This window comes from Hermetia illucens, chromosome 2 (genome assembly GCF_905115235.1).
Source record: "Hermetia illucens chromosome 2, iHerIll2.2.curated.20191125, whole genome shotgun sequence".
NCBI lineage: Eukaryota > Metazoa > Arthropoda > Insecta > Diptera > Stratiomyidae > Hermetia > Hermetia illucens.
The window spans coordinates 149,058,060-149,079,102 of record NC_051850.1 but is presented as its reverse complement, the minus strand read 5'-3'; positions in this window follow the sequence as shown (position 1 = coordinate 149,079,102).

Genomic DNA, 21,043 nt, shown 5'->3' with positions numbered 1-21,043 from the left:
GGTAATTCCTCCGGATCGGGACTCTGCTCCCTATAAGTCCCGGCAGGGTTACTTCTTTTACATGGTCCTTCACTTTTGGCCTGTACTTTATCCTTCATCGTCTTTGGCATTGGTGGAGATCTCAAAGTTGATGAGCTTCTTTTGAATGGATCTCTTCCTTGTTCCTGGAGCACCTCCTGCTGTCGAGCATCTTGAACATGTGCGGTGGGTGTTGTCACGGTTTTTGTTGTCCAAAAAGCTGCTTTTAGTTCATCTTTGTTTGGTCTTGTTATTGGTGTTCTCGGTAAAGTCGTACTTCGCTTGAATACTTCCTTCTCCAGATCCAAATCACTTGTAGCATTATATGCCAAGGTGGCCAAGTTGTCCACCACCGAGGCACTGCGGTCGAGGGATATCGACGACCGGGAGCCCGCTTGCTCACTCCCAAAAGCCGCCGGTACTGGGGTTCCGAGCCCCTGTACCGTAAGTTTCCTCCTTCTCTCGTCTTCCATGGTGGTTTTATGTTCTGGGTATCCTTCCCATAGCCATTTTGGTCCGCGCACCAGAGATGAGCAAACACTAGCCCATGCACAATCAAAAAAGAAAAGTGCATGAACACATATTTACACATCAATAGGTATGCCCCTATCCGCCAGCTGGGGTCGCGCCTGATGGGAGATCTGGCCACTCCTCACAGGTCTGTCTGTCCGTCTGTCCGTCTGTCTGTCTGTCTGTCTGTCTGTCTGTCTGTCTGTCTGTCTGTCACACCCGATTTATTCGGAAACGACTAGACCGATTGTCACGAAAATTGGTGAGAGTATGTAATCTGGTGATCCCTTTACATGCAGTAAGTGGCGCCATCTTGTGTTAAGTTTAAGGGGGGGCTCCCCATACATGTGAATGGAGGGTGCAAATTTTTTTTTCACAGAATGTAGCCATGTAGGATATCAAATGAAAGGTCTCAATTAGTACTTTTCGAAGCTGGTTCAATATTTGATATTAGATGAAACATAGGGGAGTGAGGGTTCAAAATATGACCCACAAAAAGTGTAACAGGTCTCGTTCTCAGAACCTATCCAACCGAAAAATCTGAAAAAAATCACAGTGGTGGATCTCTACGAAATATAGGCCTCAAAATATATCCGGTTCCGATATCTGCACAAATAAAGTTAATAATAGTATATTTCCACATTTTAGAAATTTGCCCGGTACTCCCCCTTATGTTCACCCCAGAAGTACAAAATTTGGCATGCGTGTAACGAAGAACATGATGCACAGTTTGGTCAAGTTTGAAGAAAATCCAACTATTATTAACAAAGTTATAGGGGGTGAAACTTTACAATTTTTTGTGAATTTCGTGCACTCTACAACCTGCATGACGTCATCATCACATATCAATTCGTCAATACCACAAGGAAATGAGTTCTTATGACTTGGGTCGCAGACAATTATTTTGTTTTAGTTTTTTAGTTATTTGTCAGTCAGACATTGTGTATGTAGGTATATAATATATGCGTGCTAATGAACTTTGCGGGTAGAGCCTAATTCAGATAGATATAAGAAGTAAATCGGAAATATGGGTACGATCAATTTATATACGTGCATATATGTGTACATTATTCGGATATGGGCAGTTTGTTTGTTTAGGGTGAGCGTAATATCTATGGCTGTAATATGTACGTATGTCTCGTAGTTTGGAAAAATATGAAGGATTATGTTGGATTTGTAGCTATATACGGACCGAAAAATGTGCGTTGAAGTTTCTCACATAAGATGAACACAAAACCTTTATACCCGAAGCGCGAGCTTCCGGTATTCCGACTTGTTTATTTTCTCTTACGGAACGGAATATGAAAACCCTGGTAGAGTTTTTAACGAGACACTGTGCGTGGAAAAAATTGGAGCGTTGGTCTCCGCGATATGTATTCAATGTGAGAGAGAGGAGGAGACAATGGTGCACTTCACATGCAGTTTCCCCGCTTTCACAGACTTAAGATGAAGATACTCCGAAAAAAGTGTCCGGATAGCTGACTGGTTAGAGGACAAGGCTGTCATACGGAAGGTCGCGGTTCAGATCTCGCTAGTGGCAGTGAGATTTGTAGATTTGACGTCGGATACCAGTCGACTCAGCTGTCAATGAGTGCCTGAGTCAAATCAGGGTAATAATCTCGCGCGAGCGCAATGCTGATCACATTGCCTCCTATAGGGTACGGTAATCCTGTAGTGTACCATTACGGTCTTGAATGAAGTGCTCTAACACACTTCAAGGTCCTGATCCAATATGGATTGTAGCGCCAACGATTATTATTATTATTATTATACCCCGAAAAAATTGGCTTTATGGAAGAATCTGCAAGGTATCCAGCTTTGGAAGACGTTTTCAGATTAGCAAGAGGCACTGAACGATGCAGCCGTTGAATAGACAATTTTAGTAGAGCTGCGGTCCTCAACGTTAAATCAACTTAACCTAACCTCATCGCGCTTTTCACTGAATATGTAAGTGTCAGCAACAAGGCATTGCTTTTATCGATGGTGAGCTTATGTTCCGAGGCATCGTCAGTACTGGGTTTCTGAAGCCCTGCATAGTAATACTCGTATTCTTGTTCATCTCCCTATTCTTATATTGCTGAACGAAAAAAAGGATCGCTAGAACAGTATAGCCCGTTTTGTACAAAAATTGTTAAATGGCCTATACCAGAAAAGAAGCCGAAAAGAAGTATATACTTCTAGAAAGTTCTGCTAACTATTCGAAGGTATTACTAAGGCCAGATGTGGATGCTCTCTTACTTATTTTCAAGGTAGCTTCCATATCAAACCTAAATTTTAGAGAATTTTTCTGGATAAGAACTTTAAATGGAACAATTTGCAGAATGGAATAGAAAAATCTTTAATGCAGAATGGATTTAGACACAGGAAACAATAAAAGTTAGTTGTGTCAACTAACTACATTGAACTTTTCAATCGCTAATAAAAGCGAAGCCAATCTTCTGCTCCCATAAAAATTTTAACTATCATAAAAACTCCACCAATAAAGTGACTTTTTGATTCATTTAATGTTCCATAATTTCATATTTTGTCCTTCCACAAAAACTTTGAAATCATCCCGTCAATATCCATAACGCAATATTATTGGAAGCGATAAACAGCTTTTAGTAAATCCCCGTTCAAAGGATAATGTCACATGATACTCTAAGAGTACGTGTAAACATTTATTGGGTACACACAACAAGAACAGTTGCCATTATCCACGAGTCCTTACATGGCCATTATAGTCCGCAAAGTACATTAGAGCGCAAGGATAATGCAGCTATGCCAGTGGTTATGTCACCCTAATATGAGCAGAGATCATAATCGATTTAAGGCAATTATGCTTCATGTAGCCGCACTAACTGCATTGTGCAATATGCATGTACAGTGCCGTCGGGATGCAGCAGTTCCGTTGGCCCCGATATGTGTTGCGCTTTCAGATCGAGGGTGATTGTTGCTGCAAAAAGATTGAATGGACTATGTTTGCGTTAGGGTAGATGTGCGATTCCTTTGAATAGGAATCAATATGTGCCAATCTTGGGGGTACAACATTATTATGACTGCGTGTAGGGCACGTCAAAACTATGCATAACAAAACTATAATTCTGTCGAATGTCGGTTGGCACGGTTTTCCTCCGTGAGAGGGAGGCAGCATGTTTCACAAATTGTTTTCCCTCAACTCCCTCATCCCGCCTGAATCTTTTTGTACCCCAGCAGATTAAGTCGTCACCGTTGATATAAATATTTGCGAAACTTCTTCTCTTGGCCGTACATTAATTTCGAGCCTCCATTTTTCACCAGATTCGTATGCTGCATGCAATTAACTAATTTATTCCTTAATTTATTCACAGAATGAGTACAAAAACTTGGTCCTTGTATACGAGCACGTACAACGCACGTCAAGTCAATTCTACAGTCATCCGCAATAAATCAATAAAAAAATTGAAACTTTTCCATAAATATTCATTCTCTCTGCTCGGTAAACATCGATTCCGATTCAATACGAAAATACATAGACACAATTGGAAAATTTCAGTGTAATTTATCAAAAATGCTGAGTTCATTTTTTCATTCTCCACAAGGCAATTTATATCCCTGAAGTTTTCCGTCGAGCTTAATTTAGGAATCTGCTTCGCAAAGGTTTTTTCCTACCAATGGCAGTTTTCCGCAGCTTTTGTATGAAGAGATTGCGTTTAATTAAATATGTACTCATTGATGAGTTTATATGGATCCACGTAATTGAGGCCAAGTGGAGAAAAATTCATGCCTGTCAGCATCAAGACTTTGCAATTGTCATCGGATACTATTTGGTTTAATCTCGACCATGTTGACTCTACGCGTGACAGATAGTAAAAAATTCTATAAGTATTTAGGACCCTTTGGGTCCTGGAAGAGAATAGCCCTTCATTTCACCTAGCCTCGGACTACAGCACATCAATTAGATTTCAACAGATAACAAGCCCCAATACCGGAAGCTGGACGCTCCGGGTATAAACGTTTTGTGTTCATTTTGTGTGAGAAATTTCCTAGGTTCATTTGTTCAGTTCTACACAGCTAAACATTCAAAATATTCCTTGATATATCCAACTCCTTCATTCGTATGAGTTGACTTCATATGATGATCCGCACGCCTCTTCTGATTTATTGGTTGGATGGGTTCTGAGAACAAGACGTCTTACACTTTTAGGGCCATACATTTTAGGTCCTTATTTCCTGGATGAAGTGGCGTTCTTTGTAATTGACGTATCAACGAACGTTTCAAATCTAAAATTTACCGCAATGTCGTCCGTCCTGTCGCCCTCTATGGTTCTGAGTGTTGGCCGACTATAAAAGACAATGAACGCGTCTTGCGGTAAAGGAGACGAAGATGTTGCGTTGGACTAGTGGCGTCACACGTTTTGATCATATCCGAAATGAGGATATCCACGATCGTTATGGGATTGCACCGATCGTGGAAAAGCGGCGAGAGAGACGTCTTCGATGGTATGGTCACGCGATTCGTGCCAATGAGAATTCACTTGCCAAGATTGCTCTGAGCATCAAAGTAGATGGTAAACGACCAAAAGGCCGGCCGAAACAACGGTGGCTTGATACGCTGGATGGGGATTTAAAAGTCTCGAGATTGCACCCAGATCATGCATTCGATAGAGCCAAATGGCGAAACCGATTACGACGAGCCGACCCCGTTTGTGAACGGGGCAAAGGCTGTAGAAAACGAAGAAGAAGAATGTCCATATGTTTTACCCTCCTTTCATTTGACACCCTACATGGTCAAATTCTGTGAGAAAAATGCCCCCACCCCCCTCTTTCGAATGTATGGCCTCTTTTAAATTCAACAGAAAATGGTGCTGTGCTATATGTACAGCGACTCACAGACCGCAGTTCCTCACCAAATTACGTGAAAATCGGATCAGCCGTTTTCCAATAAAGCTGGTGTGACTGCTAAACAGATCGACAGGATGTAACAAATGTTCTTAACTCAGCCAGAAGAAAGCTTAGAATGTGCTACCCGCTAGCAGAATGGTTAACGGAAAATCGCCTTTACAAGATGCAAATGTGAACAACACCCTTACAGGTGATAGAGTGATTTCTAATACCAGGGCAAAGATTCAAGAACTAATGGAGTTTGCGAATCCCCGTCATAATGTACACGGAGCAATTAAGGACTATGATGGCGACTTACATCAAAGCAAGCGAGCAGGGAAGCATGATCGAGATACGGCAAAATGTACAACCCAAACAACAAAAGTAACTATGTCCTTCAATAATGTCAAGGATTTAGTAAAATAGTGTCAGAACAAAAAGCTTCCATCAGAGCACTGCGAATGGAATAGGGAGGTAACTGAAGAAACTTCGTACAGAAAAAAGAGCAGGGCGTCTCAAAACCATTCAGGGAAGCCACCTCATGAAAGACCAGTCGCCGTCGTAGCGAAAGCTCAAAAAAAGGGGAGGTAATAACTTGGACAAGGGTTGATAAGAAGAAAAGACTTGAAAAGAGGACTCGACCCGACGCGCTCATTATTACCAGGAAAAGCTAATCTACCTATTCGGAGATTTGACGCAAAAGCGGATTTTTCTCTGAAAGATCTAAACGGAGTTACACCAATTATACACGGTTGCTGGAAAAAACTTGAAATCGCTATCGCTAAGGGTAAAACCATTCATTTCAAGAAGCTCTGCTGGGAAACTAACTCTGACCCTTAGGGTCGCGCACACAGTTGTGGCATCAATTAAGCGTTGCCCATCGATTACATGTCCAAGTCGCTGAACGACATAATTAACGTTCTATTCCCTTAGAATATTAACGACTTCCAAAGGTACTGAAAGCGCCCAAGAACGTCAGTCAACAAGACTCCAGCTAAGATGGCATACCGAACAACTATCAGTAGGCAGTAGGGATAGCACCAAAACCTTTCGCACGGATATTTCCTACATGCTTGAAAGAAGGTATCTTTCCTGCACAGAGGAAAAAACCAAAATTGATACTCATTTCGAAGCCAAACAAACTAATTGGCTATTGAAGGAAACAAATGTTCCACGGTGGTAACCCTCGCCGTAAAAAAACATCTTCATCTTGACGAGGTCGAAAAAGATCATTGAGGCACCTATTAAGCTCTGTGCCGCGACGTACCTTATCCATATTACTCCCGAGTATCTGATGGGAAGACGGCTTTGTTGCGACTCCGGTGAGGGCCCTAAACAGCACCAAACAACCTGTGGTGTACCATAAGGATCAGTCCTTCGCACTACTCCAGGAAGGTTGCATTCGGTGAAATGAGTCTAAATGTTGATACCCATTCCATGGCTAACCCATCGATTATGTATGCTTCTACCATAACATGGAGTCAAGTTTGACTCCCAAGCGTTTGGTATATGCTAGCTGGAATTTAATCTCCCGATAAAATGTTAGCAATTAGCCTGTTTAGTATTCATCGTGCTTCCTTTCTAGAGGCACTATCTGTGGATTACTTGGAGGTAGTTATGTTACTGCGGCCATGTCGTTCGCAAGTACTTGAGCGGAACCCTACTCCATGGACAGCGTCGAAGAGACCTTGAACCTGAGCCTACATATTAATATCTACGGAGCGAGCCAGATGCCTACTTAATTAATTTATCATCTAGGTCAAAACAAATCCAAGGTCACGGCAGCAAGAGCTAAACAAATGATCCACGCTTTCTATGTATCTCCAACTCTGTGAAACTAGGTTGTCGAATTGACAGCTACGCTTTTGAGAAAGGATTCACTTTAAATTGGAGCTTGCCTCAAGCAAGTTGGTTTCTCCGCAATGGCAGCCTCATGATGATCGTTAAACTGATTTGACACGCTTTTCAGAACTCGGTAATAGAGTGATCTTGCCCATTTTCGTTGTTTCGTCATTCCAGTTCCACCATTATCCTTTCCCTTTGATGCACCTCCTAGGGACATGGATGCGGAGAATCAGGGTAAGTACCACCAGTCCACCCATAGTGGGCTTTAAAATGGAGCGACTGGAAGTAGTTCCCTGACCTTCAAGAAATCAATACCCTGCCTGTGATCCGAGAATGTACTGTCATTTGATGTCGGCACCCTCCAGCAAAAACAACTAGTGCAGGCGACGCCATCGTAATATCGATGATCAGCCGGTTGCCTGGTCACCTGCTGCCAAAAGGGTTCAACAACCTTAGAGATATAGGCGGAAATGACAGCAAAATTGGGAGGACCTAGGAAGGGGATCTTATCTCAATCCAGCATTGAAAAAACTAATGGCTTTCTAAGAGGTTAGATATTGTCTTCTATTTGTAGTTAAGTCTAAAATTGATAGACCAGTAGCTTACTCCCAACTACAATTTTATTTTATTACTACTTGAGTAGCTTTGTACTGATGAAGGGAGTAAGTTGCTCCCGAAATATATATATAGAGCTGATGGCTTTCGTAACCAAGTTATAAGCTCGCTTGGGAAACTGTCGCGACCCGTTCCCGAAAACATGAGATCTATATAAGGTGCAAGGATCTCGATAAAGGGACATCCAGAGTACAATAGGGACCCAAATGCTTATTGTGTGAAGGAAAGAAGTGACGGGATAATGGGCATATGGTCGAACATGATAAATGTCCGGAATTTAAAAAAGCGTTAGCTACAAGGCAAAAATCAAATTGAAAAAAATAAGCCTCAATCAGTGCATCATAAGTGAACCAACCATACAGAGGTCTTGAGGGTGGTGTATGGGTCACAGATTCGACTGGTGGAGCGATGTTATAGACGTGTGGTCGCCAATTCTTACAAAATAGAATGATTCAGGCGGCTAGTGGTTTTGTGTTGGCAAAAATAAGCGGTATATTCGTATACAGCTACTACGCCCTACCGAGCCTCGGACAATCTTGTTCCCGACGCAAGGTGAAAGCCGGTGACTTTAATGTTTGGGCCATCTTGAGTGAGGCAGCAAAGAGACTAACGCAAGGGGGTGGTACTTATTAGAAGCATTCGCCCAGTAATATATAGTTCTGGCCAACGAAGCTGATGTAAACACCTATCGACTCAATTTTAGATCTGATTTTTTTCAGCCCTGAGCTGTTATGTAATATGTCCTGGCAAGTTAGCGAAGACTTCATGTACAGCGAATACCAAGCAATCACTTTTGAACTATGGGGGGAGCCACAGAGCCGGAGACACGTATGCCGAAAGCCAAACCCGAAAAGAACCCCAGGATGATCTGCAAAACGATGAATGAGCAAACGTTCATGGAGGTATGGCTAAATCAGCCTAGTAAGGCAGGCACCTCCACGTATAGAGCTCTATATGCCACAAAATGCAGCGCTAAAACATGTGACGCATCTTAGGCTCAGCTCACTTTCCACTAGAAGACCTAATTACTAGTGGAATTCTGAACTGGCAAGCCTTCTATCGACTTTGCAACGAGCCGGAGCAATGGTTCAGAGGGTAGCAGGCAGAACCGGTCAAGCATAAAAGGAACATGCCTATAAGGAAGTCTGCAAGAACCTCAAGTTCTCCAGCCAGCGGAGCAAGAGGAAATGCTTTAAGGACCTCTGCTCGGAAGCGGATTTAATCCGTGGGGGTGCGCCTAAAGAATTGTGGTGGGACCGTTGAGAGATCGGTCATTCCCACAGATCACGCGCCCTGCTCTGCTGTTGAAATTCATCCAGGAGTTATTTCCCCGGCAAGAGGGGGACACATTTCAGAGATTTTTTGCATGTGACGGCAATTCCTGCAGTGACGACGTACGAGCCGTTAGAGATCTACAGCGGAATAGGTGATAACAGAGCTCCGGGCCTCGACGGCATACCGAACTGAGCCTTTACACTCGCCGTAAAATCCAGAGCGAACATGTTCGCTAAATTGTTCTCAGGGCACATTTCCGAGAAAAATTTTTCCTGCAGCATGGGAACGGCAAAAGCTGGTACTGTTGCCTAACGTTGGTAAACCTCCAGGAGAACTATCCTCTTAAAAACTCATACGTCTTCTAGACACTATAAGGAAAATGCTGGAGCAGGAAGGCAGTATAGGTTCCGTAACACCAGATCAACCATTGATGCCATCAAAATGGTTAATGGCTTGGCCGAAAATGTGATTCACGGAAGGGGCAATACCAACAAATACTGCTTGGTGGTGACCTTGGATGTGAGGAGCGCATTTAATTCGGCTATTTGGATGGAGCAAATGGTTAGAGCGCTAGGCTGTCGCAGCGGAAGGTCGCGGTTCAAATACCACTGGTGGCAGAGGGATTTGTTGTCGTGACTGGATGTCGGATACCAACTGCAAATCAGAGTAATAATCTCGGGCCAGCGCAATGCTGACCACATTGCCTCCTACAGTGTTCTTTAGTGTACCATTGTGGTCTTGAATAAAGTGCTCTCTAACACACTTCAACGCCTTGATAGAATATGGATTGTTGCGCCAACGATTATTATTATTATTATTAGTTGGAACCTTATATGAAAATATCTCACAAAGATTGGTGTCCCCTACAATTTTGTAACTATTGTCGATAGCTACTTGCGAGAATGGACTCTCTGGTATGACACCGATAATGGACCCACGAAGCATATTGTCTCCGTGACTGTCCCACAGGACTCCGTATTAGGTCCACTACTTTAGAACATCATGTACTTAACCTCCCCATTCCGGAGGAGGCCACGGTGGTTGGTGATTGTGGTCGGAAAACATCTCCAGGATACTGAGTTGTACTCCAGCGAAGCAATCATTGTTGTTAAGGCTTGGTTGGAGAGCGCTGGCGGAGGAAAAAACGGGAGCGATCTTCATCATGCGCCTCAAGAGAAATTATACCTATATTAGAATTGGAAATCATATCATCACCTTCAAGCTTGCCATCAAATATCTCGGAGTCATGATTGATGGAAAACTTAATTTTAAGCAGTACATAGAGTATACATGCGAGAAAACACCCAACATAAGTATAGCTCTAGCATGGATGATGAGGAACGTAGGAGGGCCTGCGGAATACTTCAATTCTAGTTATGTAGCGCACATAAACTGAATGCGGTCTACAGAAGGGCAGCCCTAAGGGTGTGTTCTGCCTTCAGGACCACTTCAGATGATATGGCATTCGTCATGTCGGGAATGATGCCGATTAACATCCTGTCTGATGAGATAATGGCCATATTTAATGCTGGGTCTCTCTTTCCTCACAGATGAAAGAGCTGAAAGAGAGAGATCCATAAGCAGAAGGCAACCGCGATAAGACCACTCGGAAAGGAGCCGTTGGACTTAGAGGTTGATCCTCTCTATCAGAGAGGCTGGGGATAAAACGAATCAATTATAGTCTCACCCAGTTTCTATGGTAAATACCTATATAGGTTTAAATTGGACACCACATCTGAATGTCCAAACTGCGATGAATTCTTAGGGGATCCAGCGCACGTATTCTTCCTGTCCGAAGGTTCGCGGAAAAAAGGAGGAACCTAAAGGAAACTCTAGGCGAAGCGATATCATCTGAAAATTTTGTCCGGAAGATGGAGCTACCAGCCTTGAGCAGTGGCATGCGATCAACTCCATGACCGCTACAATCCAAGGTAAACTGCGAAAAGTGAAAGAAATGAGGAAGGCGAATAGAGCAAAGGAACACCTAGATAGTGAGCTAACTCCCCTCCCTGACGTAATACCTAATCTTGGTTCTGCGGGGCAGCGGGTGATGGAAGCCGGGGCGGTTTCAATGAGTAAAAATCCCACAATCTGGAGGGTCCAGGCCAGGATCTTTTGAAGATTTCCACCTCCTTACAGAAAAAGACAGACAGACAGAGAGACAGTAAACCGATTCTAATAGGATTCTGTTTTAAACAAAACCTTAGAAAGAGTCTGATTTGGGGAGGGCTCACTCTGAACTTGCTGCTGGCATGATCTCATGAGTCATACGTATCCGTAATGAGAAGCCGATTCTTTAGATCAGGATGTAAAGAGCGTCAAGAGAGAAGAATCGCTAGGTGAATGGCAACAGCGATGGGAACGACTGAAGGAATGTTACTGGACCTATAAACTAGAAGCTTTTTGAATCAGCGACTTGTCGGAGATAATTAGAAGCTACATATCTACGAGACCGTCACTGGCGCTAGTCGGTAGCTGCAGATGGTAAACTTAACAGCAATTATTCCATTCGATAATAAATTACCGGTATATAATTTCAAGCAAGCCCAGTTAGTAAGGTAAGTCCTCTTCTTAAATTAATGGGTGGATTGCGTAAGCATAGTCCCTCGTATCAGTACAACGGAAAGTACCGAAGAAGCCAATAATATTTGCATAAAAACCTAATTATACATTATTTGCTTTAAAGTCGATACATCGAGGCAAAATGCTTCCTCAAGTACACCCTGCGTGAGTCGCCCTATAAATTTATACCTGCATTTGCAACGGAGCTGAATTAATCAAACAATCTACGCATCAAATATCCTGTTCGCATAATTCACTGGAAGCTCCCAAATACCCAAGCATTATGTGCTCCTGTCTGACTTCTTTCACCCAACGCTCGTAACCCGTTTGATTTACTCAGGGCATGTTGCTAAAGCTTATGAGAACATCCTTGAGAGATAATCTTCGATGATAAAATGTTCCAGAAATAGCGTTTATCGTTAATTTCAAAAGGTCTATAAAATTCAATGGCCACAAGTTACGCACCATTATTCCATGGAACGAAGCAGGAATAGATACTCGTAACCACTCGTAACCTTTCACTAACCATCGGCCATTCAGGCTAACTAAAGACAGAAAATTAATTCCTACAAAACGAATGCCATAAATAAAGTCTCCTTTTTGCTGGAGTGAATGAGACTGGAAACCCAAAGTAACTAGAACCTGTGGTTAATATTTAGTACCGAATGTAGTTTCATGAAGGCTACAAGTGGGTTACGGTTCATAGGCATGGAAATCGGGTCACACATGTGTTGTTTAAGGAGTTTTGTACTGGAAGAAGATATTCGGCATCTGCTTTGTAATAAATACTGAAATATAATTTGGGAAAAATGCCTCCATGACGCCAATGGCTCATTTATGATTGAAACATCTCTAACTCTTGTTTGCTGTTTATTGGTTTTATAGTCCTGCTTTTTTCCCACTTTCCGCCATTAAATTCAGTTCTCTTTAGTTTCCAAATATCCTTCCATGTATAGCCTTCTTAAGAGACCACATCTTTTAGTCTATGTGCGAAACCGGAAAAGGAATCTCCCAAGAAAATCGCATAATTCCTTGGAAACGCGGAACCATAAAACATCGTCGAAGCTCGGCTTGATGCATTAAGATAGAGCATTCGTTCGGAAATGGCGTGCGTATTACAGATAAATTGCAAAAGATATCTTTGGGCATAGTCCCTTTTGCTTTCTTGGCGCTTCCACTCCGATATTATATCCTCCACACGCAATTGGGTTCCCGCCTGATTACTGACCCACTAGCAGTCTTACATTGTTCCGAGCATTCACTCCTGGGCAGTGAGCACCAAACGTTACACCACACACCCCACAAGGACGGGAGCAATTTCACCAAGATGATAGGCAAACCATTTTGGTCTCGAACTTAAGTCTTTGATTGCCATTAAGATCTTTAGATCCTTTGCAGCCGGGAAAGTTGTGGTGAATGTACTACTCGGAGCCGACCCCGAATAGCACCGCTCTTTGATTACAACCCGACACTTGGAAGGCAATTAATTACTTTCAACTTTGGAAAAGCTGGTCGCGCGTTAAGCGGCCTCAGATTTCATGGAACGACCGTGTAAGTGTAGCAACTATTCCCAATGAAATAAATGCTTTGGTGTATTAGCTTGTTTCCTGTTCAGTGGTTTGTAATTAAGATTAAATAATGTTAAAAATAAAGTGAGGCCTTGGAAGGGATAATGATAAGTGCGGCAGTCACCAAACTACGAATCAAGAGTCAATGGAGGTAATAAATGGATCCCTATCCAAACGATGGTCGGTGGTTGAGTGAAACCTCCCGAAATCTTGCCACAAATGAAATCCCTGAAAAAGAGAATTTATGGCAGTTATGAAATATGTAATTCCAGGTTTTGGAAAAAGGGGATCACGAATTTATTCAGTGATTTATGTGGTGGAAAAACAGCAAACTATCCTTTGCGGAGCTCCCCCAGCATTGCTTACGTCAAAACATCTCCTAATTCCTGAAAAAGCCATAATTCAATGCTTGTCAAATAATATACCACATCCATTTTCTGACTAATGTATCCCACAGTCTTCCTAAATATTCATTTTTCATTACAAAAAGCAACAATCCTTCAAGCAAAAGGCAAATATCCCCAAAAATATAATAAAATACAAAACTCCCGGAATATCACTGACTCAAACGCCGCCAAAAATATGTACAACGTGAGGGGTTGAAGCGTTATGCAAATAATATGCAAATATATGCAACAGTAAAATATACATTCGCGTAAGTTGCCACTGTTGCTGGCTTTCCGAAGAAAGTGCCTGATTCCATGAAATGCCTTAATGCGTACAAAACGCACCCTTACTTATGTTCAACGTTTTCCGTTCGACGCTTGTTAGTTACGTCGAGCAAACCTACCCAAAAAAGGACCTCGACTGCATAATGTGGCACGCAACAGTGCCACACTTGTCGTACGCGTTCAACGTTCCAATTGAATAATGATTTTCAGCAAAACTCTATTAATATCTTTGACATTGTCGGCAGGTTTTGATTGAATTTGCGTGCATATGTGGGTAGTGTTTCCATATAGTATGTATGTTCTGTTACTACGTAAGTACGTGCATTCAAAACTAATTAATTGTCTTTCCACCGGAGTTTTCACAGAAAATTCAGAATCTTATGTTTTTTTTCTTTTGAGGAATTGGAAGTCTTTAAAAAACATTGGCCTAGCCAGACACCTTTCAGAAAGGAGGGTCAGGCTTGGTTGTAGACCTGACCTTTGTCAGCCCTACGTTGACGCGAGGTATGTCTTGGTGCGTCAGTGAACGCTATACCCACAGCGATCACCAGGGAATCTTCTTTGATACATGTGTTGAGCTACAGGGCAAAAAGCTATCATGCCCGAAACCGGAAAAGATTTCAGGCTGGTCGGCAAAATCTTTGGATGAGCAGACCTTCATAGAGGTGTGGTTAGATCAACCTGATAAAGCAGGCGCCTCTACGGAAAGAGCCGTCCATCGGGCTCAATGCATCGCCAAAGCATGCGACGCGTCCATGCATAGAAGGTGTTCATTCCCCAGTAGAACCCCAAACTACTGGTGGAATGATGAACAGGCCGGCCTTCGATCAGGCTGCCACGGAGCCAGAAGAGCGGCTCAGAGCGCGGTAGGTAGAGTCGATCAGAGGCAAAAAGGGCGCGCCTATAAGGCAGCCCGCAAAACCCTCAAGCTCGCCATCCAGCGAAGCAAGAGGAAATGCTTTAAGGAGCTCTGCTCAGAAGCGGACATAAACCCGTGGGGAGGGTGCCTACAGAATCATGATGGGACGATTCAGAGGCCGTTCATCCCCGCAGATCACGTGTCCCACCCTCTTGCTAAAAATCATCCAGGGTTATTCCCCCAGCAAGAGGAGAGCACCGACACATTTTAACCACCTCTGAATGTGAAGGCAATTCCGCCAGTCACCAGAGACAAGCTGTTGGATATCTACGGTAGAGTAGGGGACAATGAAGCGCCGGGCCTGAACGGAATACCGAATAAGGCCCTTAAGCTTGCCGTGAAATCCAGATCGGACATGTTCGCTGAGTTGTTCGAAGCGTGCATGCCCGAGGGGATATTTTCAGCGGCATGGCAGCGACAGAAGTTGGTACTTCTGCCTAAGCCTGGTAAACCTCCAGGCGAACCATCCTCATACCGACCCATATGGACACGGTAGGGGAAATGCTAGAGCGAGTAATCTATAATAGATTCCTCCCGGTTGCCAAGACGGCCTTTCAGATCGGTAGTATGGGTTCCGTAAAGACAGATCTCAAATCTCTCCCTTATTGCAAACGAAGAACGCTGAGAGGGAGAGATCTATAAATAGATGGCAAGAGCGTTGGGAACGTTCGGGAAAAGGTGGGTGGACTCACAGGCTCATTCCTGCCATCAAGGAGTGGTTGGAGAGACGACACGGTGAGATTAATTATAATCTCACCCAGTTTCTCACGGGACATGGAGGATATCTCCAATACCTTCACAAGTTTAAATTGGAGACCTCACCAGACTGTCCAAATTGTGATGGAGTCCCAGAGGACCCAGAGCATGTATTCTTCCGCTGTCCGAGATTTGTGGAAGAGAGGAGGCATCAAGAGGAGACTCTAGGAGAGGTGTCGGTACCAGGAAATCCGGTGCCGAAAATGCTAGCACATCAAGAGAATTGGGATGCGGTCAACTCCATGATCGCATCTATTCAATATAAATTCCGAAAGACAGAGGAAAGGAGAAAAACGCGGTTACGTGCGCCGCGTATAGAAGAAATGGGATTAAGCTAGAGTGAGCTGACTCCGCCCCGTGATGTAATACCTTATGGTGGTTCCGCGGGGCAGGGAGGGAGTCGGGGGTGGTTTAAGTGGGTAAAAATCTCACACGCTGGTGTGTCCAGACCAGTGTCTTTTGAAGATATCCACCTACTCAAAAAAAAAAAAAAGGCCAGTGGGTGGGATTTTCAAACATTAAAACCAACCCCCACTCCGTCACTTGTCCTGTGTAGCCACCGTAAAGTATTACATTACGGCTCACTTTACAGTTTACCCTGGGTTGATTCAATCATTTAATGGATCCCATCCTAATCCTCCCGGGATGCTAGTATTCTCCTGATCGCATTTTTCGTATCAGATCTTTACCATGAGTTTGCTCTAGGTTTGTCACTGTCATCCATGAGTCTCGAGCATTAGAAACATACGAGTTCCGGGTCATCAGGAACTCCATCGCAATTCGAACAACTAGGCAAAATATTTAGTTTCAGTTTAGTTTGGTAGGGGGACCGCAGTTCCAAGCTACGCCCTTTGTGCTCTCCCTGGAGATCACCTATTCATCGCCTCTGGCCAACGGTGTTCGCAGGCTTTCGCGAATCGCAGACTTACTCAAACTTCGTCTGAGGTTTGAATAGGCTGGCCAGCTGCCCTGTGAGGAGTCGCCAGGTCTCCCATCAGGCGCGACCCCAGCTGGCGGATTGGGACATACCTATTGATGTGTAAATATGTGTTCATGCACTTTTCTTTTCTGACTGTGCATGGGCTAGTGTTTGCTCATCTCTGATGCTTGGACCAAAATGGCTATGGGAAGGACACCCCGAAAATAAAACCAACATGGACGAATTGAGAAAGAGTAAAGTTAAGGTGCAGGGGCTCGGAACCCCAGTACAGGCGGCTTTTGGGAGTGAGCAAGCGGGCTCCCGGCCGTCGATATCCCACGACCGCAGTGCCTCGGTGGTGGACAACTTTGCCACCGTTGCACCTAATACTACAAGTGTTTTAGATTTGGAGAAGGAGGTGTTCAAACGAAGCACAACTCTGCCAAGAAAACCAATTGCAAAGGCAAAGAATGATGGGCTGAAAGGAGATAGTTGGCCAACAGAGGCGATTTCGATACCCATCGAATCTGATCAAGAGGTTCTCCAGCAGCAAATAGATCCATTCAGGAGAAGTTTATCAATTTCACGATCTCCTCCAATACCAAAGCCGTCAAAAGAGAAAGCTCATGGAAACTTAGAAATTGAAAAATTTGAAGGACTCATTAAAATAGAGTAATCTGGCCAAAACTCACTCACTCATTCACTCACTGACTCAGAACAGAGCCCAGACCCAGAAGAACTACCTTTTATGCAGCTTAGAACTAAAATAGGTGTGGTGTCCGAATTCATCAAAGACAAGCACAACGTGCAGCAAATCATTAAGAACATGGTGAGAGACATCAGGGTGCTTAACAATAGGTCGCAGGAAGAAGAAAGAAAGCCGAAAGAAAAGCCGGACATCCCAGCCTCAACAATATCACAGGCGACCCAAGTGACACCACCACAGGGTCATCGATCTTCGATCAAGTAAGAGAGTGCAAGACAAAGAGGGGGAAGCTTTGAACAATTAACAGACACCGATAAAGAAAAAAAGGAGCTTTGAGAAGTCCAACAAACGGAACTAAAAGTTCAAAAGGGCTGAAAGTGCCCAAAGTATAAATGGCGGCTACCGAAGCGAAACTGAAGGAAAATAGGAATTGTGGTTGGATTAAGTCGTAAACAAAATAAATGAACAAGAAACGAAAGTTGCGAATTAGTCTGGAGACAATTGTTATCTCCAGCAGAGGACATCTGACCTATGCGGAGATATTGAAAAAGGTGAAATCTGACCCCGACCTAAAAGACCTAGGCGGAAATATCACAAAATCTGGAGGACTCAGAAAGGGGATCTCATGATGAGCTGAAAAAAACCAGCGTGAGAAAATCTGACGGCTTTCGTAACCAAGTTATAAACTCAGTTCCAGAGAATGTCGCAGTTCGTTCCTAAAAACATGACATGTATATACAGTACAAGGACCTCGATAAGGTAATATCTAGAGAAGAGATCTGCACTGCCTTGAGGCAACAATTCAAGTTGGAAGAATTCAGCGAAGAATCTATCGTGAGTTTAAGGAAAGCTTATGGCGGTACTCAAACGGCCATAATGCGACTGCCAATGGAGTCAGCGCAGAAGTTGTCGACCGTAGGGAAGGTTCGGATTAGATGGGTTGTTTACCGACTAAGGGAACAGATCTCTTTAAAGAGGTGCTTCAAATGCCTAATGTTTAGACACTTCGCGAAGGCATGCACTGGCGGCGTTGATCGGTCCGATCGGTCGATGTCGAAGGTGTGGGGAGAAAGGACATATTGCCAAGGATATAGAGACGTCAAATGCATTTTGTGTATATTGCCGGAATTTAGGAAAACATTAACTGCAATGCAAAAATCAAATTAATAAAAATAAACCTCCATCGTTGCATCATAAGTGAATCAACAATACAGAAGCTTTGCCGGTGGTGTACAGGACACAGATTCGACTGGTGGAGCGGCTAGTGGCTTTGTGTGGGTAAAAATAAGCGGTATATTCGTATACAGCTGCTACGCCCCGCGGAGTAAGAGAGAGTGTTCTAAGGAGCTCTGTTTGAAAGCGGACATAAATCTCTGGAGTAGCCTATAAAATCGTGACAGCACGATTTAGAGGCCCAACATCTCGGCAGATCGCGTGGCTTATGCTCTTGTTGAAAATAATCCAGGGGTTTTTTTTCTAGCAAAAGGGGGGTACTGACACCTTCCAGCGCCCCTGAACGTGGCGCCGATACCACCAGTCACCAGGGACGAGCTGTTGAAGATCTGCAGTCGAATAGGCGACAGCAAAGCCCCGGTTCTTGACGGCATACCTAATAAGGCCTTCAAACTTGCCGTCAAATTTAGACCGGATATGTCGTGGAACTATTCGAAACGTGCATGTCTGAGGGTATCTTTCCTGTACCATGGAAGCGGCAGAAGCTGGTGCTACTGCCTAAGGCTGGTAAACCTCCAAGGGAATCATCCTCCTATAGACCCATATGTCTTCTAGACACTATGGGAAAAATGCTGGAGCGGGCTATTTATAATAAATTACTCCCAGTCGTCGAGAGCGAAGGGGGCCTTTTAGATTGACAGTATGGGTTCCGTGAAGCCAGATGCTATCAAAATTGTTACTGGCTTGGCCGAAAATGCAATTCACGGAAGGGGGTTGTACCAGCAAATATTGTGTGGTGGTGACCCTGGATGTGAAGAATGCATTCAACTTGTCAATTGGAACTTTATATGAAAGTGTCTGGCGACGATTGGTGTTCCCACCTACCTCACCGCTATTATCGATAACTACTTGCAAGAACGGACACTCTAGTGTAATACCAATGATGCATCCAAGGAGTACATTGTCTCCGCGGGTGTCCCACAAGGCTATGTACCACTACTCACCACTGTGGAACATCATGTATAATGATGTACTTAACCTTTTAGTTCCGAAGGAGGCCACGGTGGTGGGTTACGCCGACGATATAGCACTGGTTGTGATTGTACTCAAGCGAAGCAGGGATCAGTGTTGTTAAGGCTCGGTTAGAGAGTGCTGGATTATCACTTGCGGAGGAAAAGATGGAAGCGGTCCTCATCACTAAGCGTCGCAAGAGAAATTACGCCTGCATTAGAATCGGGAATCGTATCATTACTTTTAAACCGGCCATCAAATACTTGGGGGTGATAATAGACGGAAAACTCAATTTAAAGCAGCACATAGAGCATACTTGCGAAAAATCATCCACCACGATTATGGATCTAGCAAGGATTATGCCGACCATGGGAGGACTACGGCATACTTGCAGGTTGCTCATAACCAGGGTAGTGAGTTCTATCATGCTGTATGGGGTACAAGTTTGGGGAAAAGCACTGCATGTTTTAGGGAATCCACATAAACTGAACAGAAGAACAGCGTTAACTGAGTGCAGTTTACACAAGAATAGCCTTCAGGACCCTCTCAGATGATGCATTGATTTTCGCCGGCGGGCAGAAGTTCAAATTTCTCCAATCGACTGCATGAATGCTTGCCATTTCCCCCTTCAGAGTAGACTTGAAAGTAGATGGCCGGATGCCAAAAACCGGTTCTGGCCCCACCATTGCGGATTCAGAATGAGGCGAACCGGCTTCCTCGTTACCGCAATGTTTGAGTGCCCTGGCACCCACATCAGGATTGTTTCGTTCAGCCGGTCAAGCTGCACCGGACGACAACTCCACACCAACTGGCTTGATATGTCGTTGCTTCCTAGGGCTGACGATGCTGCCCAACTGTTGAAACATGAATGATTTTCGGCCGCAATAAAATGGCATATATCCCCACCTGGAATATGGTCGTCATTTTTTCGCGAAGTCGAATCAGTTCCATTATCGGATTTCCTGAGAACACCTCCAAACCCGATCCATTTTCTATGTTTTCTTTATCCGTTGGGAAAGATTATCAAGGCTATAATTCCAAAAGGTTTCGCGGCGATTTATCGACCATTCTTCTCTCTTGGTGATTACGACGGAGTATGTCATTTCTAAGACGAATCTGGAAACCATATGATCGGCGGGCATGAGAGCCACCTGATGTTTGCCAAGAAATTTCCAGATGGACACATGACCATATGATTGTCGCCTTTCAACGCGCCAATAGTATCCAGCCTATCTGCGTTGTTAGCTACTTTCCGTTGCGCCTCCAAATGGATTGAGGGTAAATTTAGAATAGCTATGAGTGCCACGGTCGGCGTACTACTCATTTCTCCTGCAATACTTAGCCAACCGAGCTTCTGAATTTGCGTTAGCAGCTTCCTGTAGCAGCAGCCCCACCTTACGTTCCTAGTGAACATAGCTAGTCCACTCTTCCTAGCATTTGCCGTGAGTCCATTAAGGAGGCACCAACTGTGGCGGTCACATACTGTGCCCGCAAACCTGCAGATAATTATTACGATTAGATCGTCCGCAAATGCTTGTGCGGAGATCTTTGTGCCCTCCAGGAGCCATAGTAAGGTGTCCACAACTAAGAGCCATTACAGAGGAGAGAACCCCTCCCTGTGAGCAACCCCTAAGGCACGCTGCCTCAGTAGAC